This window comes from Mastigoproctus giganteus, chromosome 5 (assembly GCF_048544385.1).
Source record: "Mastigoproctus giganteus isolate SK-2022 chromosome 5, ASM4854438v1, whole genome shotgun sequence".
Lineage (NCBI taxonomy): Eukaryota > Metazoa > Arthropoda > Arachnida > Uropygi > Thelyphonidae > Mastigoproctus > Mastigoproctus giganteus.
Genome location: NC_143579.1, coordinates 208,158,069 through 208,176,201, shown reverse-complemented (window position 1 = coordinate 208,176,201; position 18,133 = coordinate 208,158,069). Strand labels below are relative to the sequence as shown.

The 18,133-nt window shown below is 38.2% G+C and overlaps 1 non-coding gene across 1 annotated transcript; it reads left to right on the top strand.

The window, feature by feature from the left end:
* Window positions 1-17,626: 17,626 nt before the first annotated feature.
* LOC150086045 (Nuclear RNase P) lies at window positions 17,627-17,921 on the top strand. Its single transcript, XR_016547004.1, has one exon.
* The last annotated feature ends 212 nt before the right edge of the window (window positions 17,922-18,133 follow it).

Sequence of the window (18,133 nt, the reverse complement as noted above, 5' to 3'; positions counted from 1 at the left end):
CACATATATATAGAAATTGGTATGTTTGTATGTAATTATTTGTTTCTTTTATGTAAATGTTGTCTTTAATGCTTATTAAAGGTTTGTAAATTTTTGTAAATAAATGTGTCTTTGATGTTCTGCTACACACCGCTTTACACACCATAGAATCCAAAATTTTTCTGTAAATTGCAGTCAGATTTGTGTTTGCGGGATGGGAAAAATTAGTGCAGTTAATACGTTAATTAAATATTTTATTCATTCATCCCCCCCACACACACAGCCAGTTCCGGTCCATTCCGAACACTGGAGGTCTTGGTACTCTTCGTGCTGTCTATTAAGGAATGGCAAGGTGCAGCAAAAGCCTCAGGTTTCCTTGCACCATATGGATGATAATGATAATGTGAACTTACGGGCTTTGTGGACTTTTTGTTTTACCTTTATGTAAACGCCAAAATTTTTATTATGTTTTTTAAGTTTAATTTCATTATTTGCCTATTGTTTATATTCATCGATTGTGATTATATTAAATCATTATGTGAATGAAAAGTATATATAGAATGATCCACTCAAGGTTTAGCTAAATTACAGAATTTAAATCACCCAAAATTTCCTATGCAAAGAAATAAAATAATATTGAGGATATTTCCTAAGGACACTGAATTTAAACAGAGTTCGATAAAAATAAATAAAATTGACTTACCTAAAATTGTCCCAGTACCAGCAACTACAGCTTAACGTGTATGTTAACACAAAATAGTAAGATATTACTGTGTGCGTGTTACTTACTACTACAGATCATTAGGCATAACTATGCCAAAATACCCACCAGGGGCCCCAGTCTCCAAATTAAAAAAATAATTTCATATAATTTTATTTTAGAAAAAAAAAAAAAAACTGCAGACATATTTTTATTGTACACGTCTCCACGTGTACAATAAAAATATGTCTGCAGTTTTTTTTTTTTTTTTTTTCTGTTCCAAAATTTCAACAAACACCAAAATAATACGAAACAAGCAACAGCATGCTGATGCGTCCATGAGAAAAAAAAAAAAAAAAAAAAAACCCTATTATATAAAGTAATTACAGATTGAAAACAAAAACAAAAATTATGCCGTGCGAGATCTGATTCTGTTTTTGAAATAGTAAGTCATTTTTAGTGTTGGGCACTGGTATGTCAATCAGGTAGGTAGCGTTTTCCATCTTGCCCACAAGGGTTTTGTCCGGTCTGTTGTGCGGGATGGTCTTATCCGTTATTATGGCGCGGTCCCAGTATAGCTTGTGGGTTCGGGTCTCTAGTACTGCCTGGGGTTCGCACTTGTATTATGGTTTATTTGGTCAACTGGTATTTCCTTGCTAGCTTCTGATGTATTATCCTGGCTACCTGATCGCGTCTATGAGTGTACTCAGTCTGGGTGACCACCTTGCACCCCGCAGTGATGTGTTGGATCGTTTCTGAGGCCAGGTGGCATCGTCGACATGTGTCATCTGACATTCCAGGGTCCTTTCTGATGTATTTTCTATAGTTTCTGGTGTTGATTACCTGGTCTTGGATGGCCAGCATGAATCCTTCAGTCTCGGTGAAGAGCGTCCCGCTTGTGAGCCACGCATTGGAAGCAATGTTATCGATGTGATCTTGATGGAGGTCATTGTGTCATAGTAGTGTCTGCATTGGAGTGTCTTCTTTGCCCATCTTTTTAGCTTCGTTTCTTGTGCCGTCTGGGCGGAAGGTGGTTCCTCGCTTAGGTTGAGTGGGGGTAAACCACTTATCTATCTTCCTTATGGCCTGGTGGAGTGGTGCTGTATCGTTCTCTAAGTAATCCTTCAGGTTAACTATCGCTGTTTCTGTTGCTCTATCAGGTCTATCAGGCCCCTTCCTCCCTCTTTCTGAGGTATTGTTATTCTCTCCACTGCTGACTTCGGGTGGTGTTGGCGACTCTTGGTCATCATTGTCCTTGTCTTTCGCATGATATCTTCTAGCTCGGTGTTAGTCCAATCTATGATCCCGAATGTGTATATTAGTACTGGAGCTGCGTCTGCGCGGGTAGCACAGCGGTATTGTCACCGTCCTCCCCACACTGGGTGGAAAAGGCCTGGGTTCGAATCCCGTCGATGACGCGAGGAACTTTAATGGGCTTTTTTCACTCCGTGGCTGAGTTAGTCGGTCTCAGGCGTAGATAGCAAGGTTTTTCTTCCCAGTAACTGGGGTTTTTTCGTCCAGCAAAACATGCAAATCGACCATAGAACATACGCAATTTACAGACACAAATACGGGTTAATGTATTTAATTACGGGTAACCCTAAAATAATAATTTTTTAAGTACTGGAGCTGCATAGGTGTTTATGGCTTTAACTGTGTTCCCTCCGTTCAATTTTGCTTTCAGCAGGCTTCTGAGTCTCTGATGATATTTTTCGGTCAGGCACTTCTTGATTTCCTTGTGCTCTAACTGCTGAACTTGCATTATCTCTAGTTATTTGTAGGTCTCTCCTTCTGTCATAGCTTCGATCTGTTTACCAGTCAGCATCTGGTAGTTTCGGCCAACTAATTTTCCCTGGTGCAGTGTGTGGTTCTTGCCTTCCATTTGTCTAGACCAAATTCCATTCTGATGTCCTTGTTGAATTCTTCGGTGATCCGGAGTAGTTGCTTCTCGGTTGCCGAGTAGACCTTGATGTCATCCATGTACATCAGGTGGGCGACGGTATACAAGTTCTTCTTCTTATTGTTATTATTATTAGCTATATGGTGCAAAGAAGCCCCCAGTTACCCTGAGAGAGAGAGAGAGAGAGAGAGAGAGAGAGAGAGAGAGAGAGAGAGAGAGAGAGAGAGAGAGAGAGAGAGAGCGAAGTAGAAAGAAATCACCAAGAAAGAGAGGAATGATGATATTCAGCTCAGGACCCTGGGTGTGCCAAGCCCATACTCACGAGATGTGAGCTCCTGGAGATATGTGGGCATTATTGGACGCATTAGGGAATGCATGGATTGTATTATTACAGGACATCCTACAACACCTTGTGGAATCCATGCCAAGACGTGTACGAACTGGTTGGTTACGAACTGCTAGGTGTTAGTTTTAGGTTGTTATGTTTTAGGTGCATCAGCAACATAGGCCATATTGTGCCATATATAATGCATACGTAAATTGCATATTCTGTGGTCGATTTGCTGCTTTCTGGGGGGGAACCCAAGTTTCATAGACAATTCCGGTAGAAACAACCATGCTACCATCGCCTGAGACCGATTAACTTAGCCATTGTGAAAAATACTCATAAAAATTCCTTGCATCATTGACAGAATTCGAACTCAGGTCTTTTCCATGCGGCTTCGGGAGGACGATGATTTACCAATGCGCTGCCCACGAGTGCATGTACGAGCATCTGTGGGACCCACTGGAAAAGGGCATGGGATGCCCTTTTCCAGTATGTCCCATGGAATTATATGAACACACACAGTATTATATAAATATTATACGAGGGAGGATATCAAAAAGTTCGTACCTTGACTTAGATAAAACATCAGTAGGAAGATGCCGTTTTTAACATAAGTTGTCTACAACATATTCAAAAACTAACATGTGAAATTTCATTCCCGTAGGTGATCGTACACCAGAGGTGGAGCCCAAAATCTGAGGAAGGACGCTATGGTTGACAAAGTAGAGTATCGAGAAATAATCGTGCATTTGGAGGGCAAGAAAGCTCAGGAAATTGACGAAGAAATGAAAGCTGTGTATGGGCAGAATTATTAATTCTATGACACTGTAAAAAAGTGGAAACGGTAGTTTCAGTGCGGTCGTACAAGTGTCTTTGGCAAGAAGGAAGGCCATCAATATCCACAGACAGTGAGTGAGACGGTTGCAAAAGTTGAGCAGCTGGTGCTGAGTGACAATTCCTTTCATCGCAAATGCAGTGGGAATTAGTTATGGGTCTGCCCACAGCATTTTACATGACCAAACTAAAACTATTATTTTTAGGCCACCCAAATAATTAAATTCATCTGCCGTGCTGTGTCTTATGACTGTTAATTGCATGTGTTCTATGGTCGATTTGTCTGTTTTGCTGGATGAAAAACCTAAGTTTCTGGGGGGGGGGGAACCTTGCGATCTACGCCTGAGACCGACTACCTCAGCCACAGAGTGAAAAAAGCGCATCAAAGTTACTCGCGTCATCGATGGGATTCAAACTCGGGCCTTTTCAATTTTACATGACCAAAAAAACCAAAAAACCAAATTATGATATTAGAGTCACCCACAAATGATTACATATATCCATACATTTATTTTGTCTGTTAATTGTGTGTTCTCTGGTCGATTTGCCTGTTTTTCTGGACGAAAAAAACTTAAGTTTCTGGGGGGGGGGGCGGATCTTGCTATCTACGCCTGAGACATTTTACATGACCCAAAAAAACTATCCAAACTATTATATTTAGGCAACCCGAATAATTAAATTCATCTGCCATGCTGTGTCTTATATCCGCTAATTACGTGTGTTGTATGTCGATTTGTCTGTTTGCTAGACGAAAAACCCAAGTTTCTGGAGAAAAAAACTTGCTATCTACGCCCGAGACTGACTAACTCAGCCATGGAGTGTAAAAAGCACATTACAGTTTCTTGCGTCACCGACGGGTTCGAATCCGGGCCTTTTCCACCCGGTGTGGGGAGGACGGTGACGGTACCACTGTGCTACCCGTGCAGACGCAATTTACATTACCATCTGCACATATCTAAGGTCTCTGCACGATGGGTTCCAAGACTGCTGACGCCTTTGCAGAATCAATGTCAAAAGCAATGTTCTCGCCAACTGTTGGATTTGTAATGCGGATGTTGAGAACTTTTTTGATCGGTTTGTGACAAATGACGAATGCTGAGTGTACCACTATGATTCAGAGACTTAAGACATGTCAAAGCAGTGGAAGCACACCTCCTCCCAAAAAGGAAAAGACCACTCCTTCTGCAAAGAAGGTGACGTTGTCCGTGTTTTGGGACAGAAAAGGGGTTATCCTGATAGATTACCTACCTCGTGACTCCACACTTATGGAGAATACTACAGAAATCTTTTGAAAACGTTACGTGATGCTTTGAAGGTTAAAAGGCGTGGAATGTTAACCAAAAGTGTCCGTCTTCTGCTAGACAATGCACGGTTCATACGGCCATTGCCACCACCAATTTTGTTGCCCAGTGCGGCTTGGAACTACTGCAGCACCCACCCACCCACCCTATTCTTCTCATATAGCACCGTCAGACTTCTTGTTTCGAGAAATGAAGAAACCATTACGTGGACGCTGCTTTGATTCGTCAGGAAGTCATCAATGAAGTGGAATCGTAGTTTCAGGCAAAAAAGTGCAGGCTTCTAAGATCAAGGCATTAAAAAACTGATCCATAGATGGGAGAAATGTATTACTATATATGGAGAGTATATAGAAAAGAATTAAAGTTCCTGTGAAGTTTCTGGTACGAACCTTTTAATAAGGTACGGACTTTTTAATACCCCCCTCGTATGTACACAAACAGTATTATATATATTATATGCACGAGCTATATTACTAGCAAAAGTTGTTCCCACAATGTATTAGGCTAATACACAACCTACTCAGTGTACAGTTAACTGTCATGTTTTCCATTTTGGCACACAAATAGTAGTTGTTTCTTATGTCGCTGTTTTCCAACTCTGCTATCAAAATTTGGTAACAAGGCAAATTTTCTCTAAGAAAATTAAGAGCAATTTGAGTCAATCAGATTAGACTTATAGGATTAATAAGTCTAATCTAATCCTATAATTAATACTTATAGAATTACTGTCGTCCATTTCCTATGAGCGATAGTAGGACATTTTTTCTCACATGGGAATGGTCGTTTGGTTAAATATTATTATTAATATTGCAAAGAAGCCTGAGGCTTATGTTGCACCAGCCAAAAAAAATTTCTGAGTTACCCTGAGAGAGAGAGAGAGAGAGAGAGAGAGAGAGAGAGAGAGAGAGAGAGAGAGAGAAGGAAATCACCAAGAAAGAGAAGAATGATGATATACAGCTCAGGACCCTGGGTGTGCCAAGCCCATCTGAAATAATCGTTTTAAACCCACTACTTTGACACTCAAAGGAATTCACATGTTGATAAAAATATGGAGCGAGATTCTATTACTTTCACTGATGGTGAAATATTTCCGTTGTTTTCTCCAGCAGTTTTTCGGTTATTATTTCAACCGTTTTTGCATTTAAAAATGTTCCAGAGGGTACGCTTGAAAATTTTGTGATTTTTTTTTTTTTTGAGTGAAACACTTCATGTTCATGATTACACATATATAACATACAGAAAAACTTTCTCGTTGTTCTTTCTCTAATATGATCTTCAATAAAATTGGGCAAATTTTATGCAAACTAAATGTGGAACTATAAAACACTTTTTTGAACAAGCACTTTCCTATGCCATAAACTATATTTCTATTAGCAGAGGTAAATGGTAACACGTGTGACTTACTATTTCAAAAACAGAAAGAGATCTCGCACGGCATAATTTTTGTTTTTAATCTGTAATTACTTTATATAATAGGGTTTTTTTTTTTTTTTTTTTTTTTTTTCTCATGGACGCATCAGCATGCTGTTGCTTCTTTCGTATTATTTTGGTGTTTGTTGAAATTTTCGAACAGAAAAAAAAAAAAAAAAAAACTGCAGACATATTTTTATTGTACACGTCTCCAATAAAATTATATGAAATTATTTTTTTAATTTGGTGACTGGGCCCCTGGTGGGTATTTTGGCATAGTTATGCCTAATGATCTGTGTATACAACTTATCAGAGAGTAGTAAGTAACACGCACACAGTAATATCTTACTATTTTGTGTTAACATACACATTAAGCTGTAGTTGCTGGTACTGGGACAATTTTAGGTAAGTCAATTTTATTTATTTTTTATCGAACTCTGTTTAAATTCAGTGTCCTTAGGAAATATCCTCAATATTATTTTATTTCTTTGCATAGGAAGTTTTGGGTAATTTAAATTCTGTAATTTAGCTAAACCTTGAGTGGATCATTCTATATATACTTTTCATTCACATAATGATTTACTATAATCACAATCGATGAATATAAACAATAGGCAAATAATGAAATTAAACTTAAAAAAACGTGATAAAAATTTTGGCGTTTACATAAAGGTAAAAGTCCACAAAGCCCGTAAGTCCACATTATCATTATCATCCATATGGTGCAAGGAAACCTGAGGCTTTTGCTGCACCTTAATAAATTGCTGCACCTTGCCATTCCTTAATAAACAGCACGAAGAGTACAAAGACCTCCAGAATTTGGAATGGATCGGAACTGGCTGTGTGTGTGGGGGGGGGGGATGAATGAATAAAATATTTAAATAATTTATTAACTGCACTAATTATCTGCAATTCACTGAACACCCTACGTCACAATTCCACCCCGCAAACACAAATCTGACTGCAATTTACAGAAAAATTCTGGATTCTAGGATGTGTAAAGCGGTGTTAGCAGAACATCAAAGACACATTTATTTACAAAAATTTACAAACTTTTAATGAGCATTAAAGATAACATTTACATAAAAGAAACAAATAATTACATACAAACATACCAATTTCCATATATATATATAAACCATACTACAATACACTGCACTATCTCTCTCTTCCTCATTAACTACTCTCAATTTTCGAATTATTAACATCAGTTTATATCAGTTGAATTTTACTTAATTTGAATCCTCGATGATTACCCAATTATTCTCTTAGATTACCAATTTTTTTTTATCTCTTACATCAGTAATATTTACTTCAGCTCTTATTACTTTTTTAGAATATATGTTTCTAGCCTTCAACACATGAAATGATTTTACAACTGGTATCCTCTTACATCAGTAATATTCACTGTTCATCCCTCATTCTACCTTAATTACTCTTTAGTTATCAGCTTAGTCATTCCCTTTACCGCCCTTACGTTAATTGATAATCATCTACATTCATAACAAACTATCTCAACCCTAGTAGCAACTTGCCTGTTTCAAATTTAACTTCGTTAGAAAAAACTGTCAGTCAATATCTTACAGGAGTTCAGATTATGAGTCCAAGAGTTCGGGGTTCAATAAAAAAAAAAACAACAAAAAAAACAGACTTACGTTCCGAATTTGCCGCTGAACCCACATTCCTTGCGTTCAGGCTTCCTTCCGACTGACAGGCATACTACAGTTATGGGGCACTCTGGGTTTCTCCATGGCGAACAGGCTTACTTCAGATATGTGGCACTCTGGGGTTTTCCACGGCGAACAGGCTTACTTCAGTTATGTGGCTCTCTGGGTTTCTCCCTTTTCTTGGGCACTCTGCTTTCCTTAGTGGCGGACATGACGCACTATCTCAGGTAGACTATATAGGCACATGTGTACACTCTTAGCTCATTCTCTACGGGTGGGAGCTGGAACCCATGAATGGTTCCTTCGCGAGCTACTCTTCAGACTTTTTCTACAAGTCCTACATTACCAAACTCGCCTACCTCTACTTCAACCCGAAACTCACGACCTTCTCCCCTTAGACCACACCACACAGAAGTCAGATACAGAATGCATTCTCTCCCAAATTTTCTCCCCCCCGAACTTTACTCTTTCCCTCAAGTTTGGAACCCTCCCCCAAGGACTCCAACCAATCCCCATTTTCTGTTTAATTTTCCATTCCTCTCTATTTGCCAAAACAACTCTCCCTAGCGCACAAATTCTGCTCTAGAAATTTCTTATTTTTTCACAAGGCAGTATGACCTTTCATGTTTACTGGTAACCTCCAAAAACACTCGTTTTCACACTTTTCTCTCTAAATATATCGAAACACTCAAATCTCAGTCAGCCTGATGCCGTTTTCTTTTGACGTGAACACTGGACTGCCACTCATTTCCTGTTTACTTTCTAACAGTGGCTTAGATCAATTCGCGTCCTATTCTTTCACTCAGTAACCCTTTCACGCCTGTTCTCAAATGACATCCCTTCTCTAGTCATTGCGCTGCTCTCTTTGTTCTGCTCTATTATTTAAATTACTTGTTTACCTTTTTGCCACTTTTTTAACAGGGTCGTGTGAAGCTTTTTAAGCTCTCTAATTCAAACAAGAAAATGCTGCCCCCTTCCACTATACGAAAAGGGTCCAATGATATTATATTCATTTGCGGTCCGTCATTTTGTTATTATTGAAAATAATAAAAATAAATTTGTATATCTCGACATGCTGAAAAATTTTGGCACCAGAAATCAGATGATAGGAATTCACTTATGGCATTTGTGTTTCAGCAAGATGCCATTTCCTCATCCACCACATTACGAATATATATGATTTTCTTATTCAACAATTTATCAACGTGATGCACGAATGATAGCATGCCCATTTAGTTCGTGGATCGTTGGACCATGTAGTAGTATCCTAGTACCCAGGTGCATGGTTGGTTTTGCGGATTTCCTGTCCCTGCCTTTTGCTATAACTGTTATTATAGCTATCTAACAAACGCGTTTAGGTTTGCTGAGTGCTTTACAAATTGTTTGTATAGTTATTTCATTACTACGTGGCTTTTTTTTTTCCAGCATTATTGATTTCAGTGCAACTGAATTTTTTAAAAACCTAAAGTAATAATAATATTTAAGTTATTGAAATGTTTGAAAAGGACGTTGCATAATTTTTTTCTATCATTCATACTGAATTACTGAGTAACAAGGACACGAATAAACTACGTGGATTTATTCTGTTGAATGTTTACAAAGTGTATAAAAAATGTTAACTTATCATAGTTTATCACTATATCTACTTAGCATTGGCAACATTTCTGGATTCGATTTGTTTTCAATCCTCTCATCAAGCTGAGAACCAATCAGCATTATAAATTCCCTTATAACTCTATCCGCGTGGTTTATTGTGGTTTTCTTTTCTCAGCAATTCATTTGAGATAACTGGAAATTGCTTTACATTAATATAAATGTTTGTAATTTAATATTATCGTGTTTATTGGCAACATGATTCAAGAAAGCAAAGGTTATACAGCACCAACCAAAAAAAAAAAAAAAACGCCTACTTAAATTCCCTATTCTTTCAAATAATTTCATTAGGTGAAATTTTATTCCAACAACTGGTTACTCTTTGGCTGAATGCAAATTTTCGCACAGCTGTTCTGCAACAGCCCTTTTCTAACTTAAATGATATTCCTCTTCATATTTCATTCTTTTTATCCTCGTGACGCATCGGAAAAAACCATAAGACAGTTCCTGTTTCCGGAGGATTTCGTGTTTTCGGAAATAGTGTTCAAAGAGGAAGGGCATCAGTAAGGATTAAATAATGTTTAAAAAAAAAGCAGCATTTAATGTGGAAGGATTACAAATGACAAAAGAAATTTTAAATTAATTTTTAATAAATATTGACCATGTCGATATAAATTCACCAAAAGAATTTTCTTTTAAATTTTGTCACACATATTCGAAATTACAAAATACGAAAACATTGGAGATGTGCACCTTGTACTATTTGTACTCCTAGCCGACCACATAGAGTTAGAGAAGTTTACAAGGTTTTGAAGAAGAAGAGAAGTTTACAAGATTAGACTGAATGGGCTGGTAAGTATGGTTGTCTCATTTATGAGCGACTTCATCCTACCGCTTACAGTCTGGAATACTTGAACTTGAACTTGAAATACACTACTGTATATGGAAACGTTTTTTTTTTTTTTTTTTTTAACAAACTGGGTGATTGTTACTTATCCCTGTACGTGCTGGAGAGTACAAGGGCTAGATCTGGTTCTTACTAAGCTGTATCAGATACTTGAGATTGCGAGAACTAAAAGCAGACAGTGATCACGATATCATAAAATGTTTTTTTTTTTTTTTTTTGTATCTCAAGAAACGTATGTGGTCAAAGTTGAGAGCTTCAATTTCAAGAGAGGGCGACCATAATTGGATGAGATATTTTTCATCTAAATGTCTCATGTGGAGGGCTGCTATAAAAACTGAAAGAAGTTGGAGTTATCGTAAGAGCTTATGCTGGATCACATGCTGGCTAAAAAAGAGGATACAGAGGTTGTCATAAAAAGTCAGCGTCAGAGTGAAGTAGTGTAATAAATGAGATTCCTCAAGATCCGCGTTGGGTCCCCCCTTCTGCTTCTAATTTTAACAAATGATATTGACTAAGGTTTCCAAGGAAAGATATCAAAGTTTGCTGCTGATTTGAAGGTGGGAAGAGTGGTTAACAATTCAAGCCAGGCCATGTTGCTTCAATAAGACTTGGAAAAGTTACATATATGGTCCTTAAAATGGCAACTAAAGTTGAATGCTTCTGAATGTATGGTTATGCGTCTGGGGAAACAGAAATCCTAGAATCACGTATAAGCTAAGGGAGAGCAGCCAAAAGTATCAAGACAAAAAAGGTTTAGGCGTTACGATTCACTTTGATGTGAAATTCGCCATGCATTGTAAACAGGCGGCAAGGAAGGCACGTGTCTTGTTCATAATTTATAGGACCTTTGCTGGTAGGGATCAGATCAATAAATTAAGTTTAAAACTATTTCATATGAGGCTTCCTCTAGAGAGCAAACTCATCCATGTGTATGTCTGTAAATTGCGTGTGTTTTCTCGTCGGTTCACCTGCTTTGCTGGACGAAAATACCCGGAATTCGGGATAAAAACTTTGTCTGGAACCGACTAACTCAGTCACGGTGTGAAAAAGGCCCATAAAAGACCATCGCATCATCGACAGCATTAAAACCCAGACCACGGTGTAGAGAGGTTGACGTGGCTCATTATAACCTAGTCGTTTTAGCGCCATAAAAACCAAAACCAAACCAAACCAAGTGGAAAGGATTATTATAACCTTTGTCACCTGCGAGGACGGTAAGACAAGAAACTAAGTCTAGCATTCAAAAACGCATCAAAATGACACCATTGACCATTCACCAATCAGTTCAATGAGAAAAGGTGGAGGAAGCCAACAAATACGTTTTGATATTTCACTCACTTGCCAACCAGTCACGGTAGTAAAGTCTTCATTTATCATCCAGAAATATTTGACGAATGCTATTGGCCCGATAATAATAAAAGACTTAAATCTCCGGATTTAAGTCTTTTCCCTTAAAAATTCTTCGCATCGTCGACTGGACTCGAACCCCACGCCTTTTCTGCCTGGTGTGGGAAGGACGGTGATTTACATATGAAGTGAAGTCAACCTTCATTTCACATGTAAATTAGAACATAATTAGTATAAAATAGAGCTACAATGCCCGATTAAAAAATTCTAAAAATTTTTGAATTGTTTTGATTAATTTTATTACTGTAATCATTTTGCGTTAATTTTATATTCGTTTTAAAATCTGGAAAGCGTCATACGGAAGGTTCTATGTATCATATTGAGGTAAATTACTCTTATTCTTCTACAAAGTAAAAAAAAAAAACCTGTATATTATCTTGTCTCGACCAATCGATGCAGTAACTAATTACATAACAAACAAAATGATGGATACAGCAAGCATTTTCATTTCATAAACATCAATACGTCGAAAGTGGACTAATCATTAATGGAATCCGGAATGTACAGAAGCTAAGGTAAAAAATAAAGCATGGAACCAGTTCGGCAAGTATTCTACTACTGTTAATCTCATAACTCATAAACAACTAAGCAAAAATCCAACAAGTCATCAGAAAAGCAAAGAAATATTCCTGGATTAGATTTGTTTAATTTAAGTAATTAAATAACAAGGACACCAATATGTTAGATCAGTCTACTCAGTTTCTAGCAACTCGATTTCAAATTATGAGTTGGAACGGGAAAGATTTTTTCTCTGGACACCGCGAATATTCTAGAAGCATTCAGGTTTCAGCAATAGCGACATTTAGTCCTACCTTTAAGAAAGTTAAATAACAAGCTGCAAATGCTGGAAAATGAGGTATTTGTATACAAATGCCTCTTTTTTTTTTCTTTTTTAATTCAAGCAGCCATAACCGTTCAGAATTAGGCAGCTGTTCATATGAGGCTACAATCATTAGCCTTAGCATTAGTAGAGGCATATGATGCAAGAACGCAAGATGATGCAAGAAAAAAAAAAATTCCCATTTCACCCACCCTTTCACTCCAAACGTTTGTCTAGTTCTGCCTTGAATTTATTATTATTATTATTAGCCATATGGTGCAAGGAAGCCTGAGGCTTATGCTGCACTAGCCAAAAAAAAAAAAAACTCCCTATTACCCTGAGAGAGAGAAAGAGAGAGAGAGAGAGAAGTAGAAATGAATCACCGAGAAAGAGAAGAATGATGATATCCAGCTCAGGACCCTGGGTGTGCCAAGCCCATACTCAACAGATGTGAGCCCCTGGGGGTTATTTAAGCTGTCAACTTCTACAATGACAGATGGACGTTTGTTCCAGCAATCAACCACCCGCTTGCTAAAGGCAAATTTCTATTTTACAACTGTCTTTCCTCAATTTGAATTTATGCCCCCACAGATGTGGAATCTGAGCAAGAGGAAGAATCTCATCAGCACTGAGCTTGCTCAAACCATTTAAGGCCTTATACGCCTCAATCAGATCACCTCGCAGATGCTTAGTCTCCAGACACTGCAATTTGCAGAACTTAAGCCTTTCTTATTAAGAGCACCCCTTTGTTCCCCTCGCCAATGTCATTGACCCTCCTCTACATCCATCTTAAAATGAGGCCTCCAGATCTGTATTCAGTACTCAAGGTGTGGCCTAACCATTGCCTTATACAAGGAGATAATCGCATCCTTGTCCCTGTTAGCAAAATTCCTGTATATCATTGACAAGACCCCATGAGCTACGCTTGCCACCTGTCTGCACTGCTCAAGCAACTTCATATCTGACTGTACAATTACCCCTGTTTTTTTTCTTTCTCCACTTCCCTGAGTGTAGTACCGCACAGTTGGTATGTTACTCTGGGGTTATTGCTACCCATTTGCAGTACTTTGCACATGTTAAACTTCAGTTGCCACCTCTCAGCCCATCTGCTCAACTTTTCCAGGTCCTGTTACAGTAGCATACTGTAACAGGACCTATCATTAACAACCCAGCCAACTTTCGTATCATCTGCAAACTTGGACATTAAGCCTGATATACCTTCATCAATATCATTGATAAATACAGAAAACAAAAATGGGCCCAACATCGAATCCTGTGGTAATCCACTAATAATATAAGTCTATAAAGCGCAATGTCTATTGATTACCACTCTCTGTCTTTTATCTGTTGTAGCAACTTGACCTTAATGCCATAATGCTCCAATTTGTACAGTCCTCCATGTGCAACAGTATCAAAAGCTTTCCTAAAATCCAAGTATATGATATCAAAATTATTATTTTTTTTGCAACCAGTTCCTTTGTGGCCACAACTTTTTTTTGTTGTTTTCAGGTCATTAATCGATTTTGAAAGTGTGGACAAATGTTCTGAAACACCTTATATAAAGTAACTTTTTAGGCGCGTTTGCATATGCTTAAAACGCCTATTGTTACCACCATCTAACAACTGGACTTTTTCCATGGATTTTCACGAAATTTTATATTTAACTCTTTTAGGACTTACAGTACGGATTTTCATGAAATTTTATATTTAGCTCTTTTAATGTTCAGTCATCTCAAATTTCATTGAAATTAGACAAATTAAAATCCAGTAATTGTCATTTCTTATTTCATACATACCACATAAGCTATTCATTTACTGTATATTGTAACTAAAGCAGTGGATAATTATGTTTGTTTCCGTGTGCTGATTGGAGAAATAAATGGGCAGTACGGTAGAGGCACATTATAAAAAAATTCTATACTCTTTTTTTTTTTTTATTTATCCTCTTTATATGTTGTTCTATTTTTCTTTTTGAAATTTTTTTAGTGATTTGATTTTTTGGCTAAGGAAAAAAATTTCTTATTCTTCTTAGTTGCCAACATGTGTTGTTTACAGCTGGATACGTTAGGTCATGTGTGTGTGTGGCTCCTAGAACAAAAGTTCATCTCTTCCTCGTTGCTCTGTTCAATTTTTACAAGGCGAGAGAAAAAAAAAAGAAAAGGTTTTTCGGAATGAAAAACCTTTTCTTTCGAGAGAAAGTGACAGGAAAGAAAGATTTTCTTTTTTTTTAGGCTACCCGAATAATTAAATTCATCTGCCGTGCATTGTGTATTATGTCCATAAATGGCGTGTGTTCTCTGGTCGATTTTCCTGTTTTGCTGGACAAAAAACCCGAGTTTGGGGGAAACCTTGCTATTACGTTTGAGACCGACTAACTCTGCCACGGAGTGAAAAAAAGCCCATTAAAGTTCCTCGTGTCATCTACGGGATTTGAACCGGGCTTTTCCACGCGGTGTGAGGAGGGCGATGACGATACCACTGTGCTACTCGCGCAGACAGGTAACAAAAACTGTGTTTGTGAGCTTATGTGTGTGTGTGTGTGTGCGTGTGTGTGTGTGTGTGTGTGTTCTGTAGTGTGACGTGTTTTGGCCTTTTAGCTACCTAGAAGCAGTGATTACCTGGACGACCGCCTCCAGGTAATCGTCCCTATCTGGCTGCAGGAGGGCAAGGCCTCCTCTACTATCTGCACGCCCTCCTCCTTAGGGAACGAATTTCCCAGGGAGGAAAAGAAAAACGTGTATAAGATGAAGAGAGGGAGGGCCATAAGAGGAGGACTTCCCCAGCCCAGGGAAGCTCCAATCTAGGATGGATTGCTAGGACAACACACACACACACACACACACACATATATATATATATATATATATATATATATATATATATAGGGTAAGAGAGGAGCTGGCGTGGTCTGGGGAGGCCCAGTCCAGGCAAAAAAAAAAAAAAAAAAAAATTCCCGCAACCTGGTCGAGAAAAGGAAGAGAGCATCGGCCAGGATACCAGCAGACAGGATGATAGGAAAAAAAAAAAAAAGGAAAAGTTTTTCATCCCGCACAGGAAGGATAGAGAACTAGCAGGAAAGTGCTAGGACTACTCCAGATCAGGGAACACTCGCCACACCCAGAGTACAGCGCGAGAAGAGAAGGAGAGAGAGGAGAAGAAAAAAAAAAAAAACATTTTTTGCCAAAGGAATTTCTTCCCGTGCGAGACGAAAGAAGTACCGAGTCGGCGTTAAGCCAAGCAGCAGCCCTTGGGGTCTGGGGTGTTGATTTCGTGGTTTGCCTAGGGCTTCAATTCCTGGCAGCTAATATAGTGCCGCCCCTGCGTATATACACACCAGCGTAGAACTATAAAAATATGGCCACTGTACGGATATGTCCCTGCTGACCAAAGATGTCGGAGAGAGTAGCATTCATTTACCCAAGGCTGGAAAATAGTATCTGACAACGAGAATGCATGTTTTTTTGGGAAGGTTGGGGGGAGAATGAGCTTACCTCTTTTGTTGGGTTTTAAGGTAGTCCACAACTGATTGTACCATATGTTTTCTTATGCGTACATGCAATGTACGCATTCTTATTACATTCAGAATTATGTACGCATTCTTATTACATTCAGAATTAACTCGATTTATTTTTATTTATTTATTTATCCTGTTTTGATATCCTGTTTTCATAATCCAGGTTAGTTTAATTTTAATTTAAAATTTAAGAGTATCTAACTTAAGAGTCAACTTTATTTGCGTCATGTGTAACTGATGAACAGCTTTAGTGCAGCGTATGAATCGTTGTATATAATATTGCCCAGACCGGTTCACCTGCTGCAAGATAAGCAGGCAGTCACGTGGTCAGGAACGACGTATTCTTTTTCACGTGCTCAGGAACGACGTATTCTTTCTACGTGGTCAGGAACGACGTATTCTTTTCCACGTGCTCAGGAACGACGTATTCTTTTCCACGTGCTCAGGAACGACGTATTCTTTTCCACGTGCTCAGGAACGACGTATTCTTTTCCACGTGCTCAGGAACGACGTATTCTTTTCCACGTGCTCAGAACGACGTATTCTTTTTCACGTGCTTGGTAAAGTTGTAATTGTATTCATTTACCCAAGGCTGGAAAATAGTATCTGACAACGAGAATGCATGTTTTTTTGGGAAGGTTGGGGGGAGAATGAGCTTACCTCTTTTGTTGGGTTTTAAGGTAGTCCACAACTGATTGTACCATATGTTTTCTTATACAGAAATCTGAGCGTTGTTCATCCGCACACCTGAAACCTGACATTTATATACCAAGTTTCAGGGTTTACAAACTGTTAAATTGTAAATCGACAATAATCTGATAAAAATAAGGGATCTGAAAACCAACTATGCATCTCAGTAGCATTGTACCGTTCCTGAATTGAAGTATCAAAAAGCCATGCCAGCTAATTTTGGTTCTTTGCACAAAACTACGTATCACTACTGCTGCCCTACCATTGCACTTAGACTGATATCAATTTATTTTGGTAATCATAGCTTTTATTTCCATTTGGCTGAATAAGTCTGTGCAATAACACTATACCACAGCTATTTGTAGAGAAAAAACATACAGTATCTAAATATTAAAAAACTCTTTTTAATAGATTAATGGTAAATATAAAAATAGATAATTCTCTCTGAAGAAAATTCATATTGTTTTATTATCTTCTAAAAAAATTACGTTATCACAAGTACACCATTTTGAAAATAACAGTATTGGTACCACTATATAAGCCACTTTAGTAGAACGCCATAGTGGATGTGGTGGTGATGTTCGCATTAGGGATTACTTACTGAGTATTGATTACTCCGCTGTCCTTGGGAAGGTCTGAGAGAAAGGCCGTTCGTAGACTCTAGCAGGGTCCTCTCTTAACGGGGAGGTGAGTCACGAGAAATTCGCCTGTTGAGGAATTATTGGCGTGTGATACCGCTACCGCCATCTGGTGGCGTCGGTAGATGCTGCGTTCCTTCAGCAGAGTTGGGAAGGCTCATGGCCGGCAATCGAAGCACGATATGCGAAGTGACACGCGTAATGTGTCATAACTCAATTCAGACTACTCCATCACCGCATCCATTATTTTTCTTAATTCACTCGAACCAACGCGTTTATTTAATATAAACGTACATACAATAACTTTTTCTAAGCTTATCTGTTCTCTTCAAATGTCCTGTTGTGTCCGAAAATATATTTTTTCTTTAATAAACATTTAATCGCTTAATTACTTCAATTTTTGTTTAATTTGTTATCTTCCCTTTTTACGTACGTTTATTGAGCA